The sequence below is a fragment of the Macadamia integrifolia genome, chromosome 1 (genome assembly GCF_013358625.1).
Source record: "Macadamia integrifolia cultivar HAES 741 chromosome 1, SCU_Mint_v3, whole genome shotgun sequence".
Taxonomy (NCBI): domain Eukaryota; kingdom Viridiplantae; phylum Streptophyta; class Magnoliopsida; order Proteales; family Proteaceae; genus Macadamia; species Macadamia integrifolia.
Window position 1 is genome coordinate 5,700,850 of NC_056557.1, and position 278 is coordinate 5,701,127.

Sequence of the window (278 nt, forward strand, 5' to 3'; positions counted from 1 at the left end):
TTTTTCACTTAAATTGAATAGAGCCAAATCGATTTAATTCTTTTCAATTTAAAGTTATGAAAAAGTATTCAATATGGTTTGGTTTGTACATGTTATAATTTATATCTTAAACTAAAATGAAAAACTAAAACCAACGATTTTTATATTTTTATTTTTTGTGAATATATTATATGATAAAGGTACTTAAAGAAGATACATAAATATATGGGCATTTGGTCTAGTGGTATGATTCTCGCTTTGGGTGCGAGAGGTCCCGAGTTCGATTCTCGGAATGCCCC

At 28.4% G+C, this 278-nt stretch overlaps 1 non-coding gene across 1 annotated transcript; it reads left to right on the forward strand.

Annotated features, from left to right (window-relative positions):
- The first annotated feature begins 206 nt into the window (after positions 1-206).
- On the forward strand, positions 207-278 carry TRNAP-UGG. Its single transcript has one exon. It is a non-coding gene; the product is annotated as a tRNA-Pro (tRNA).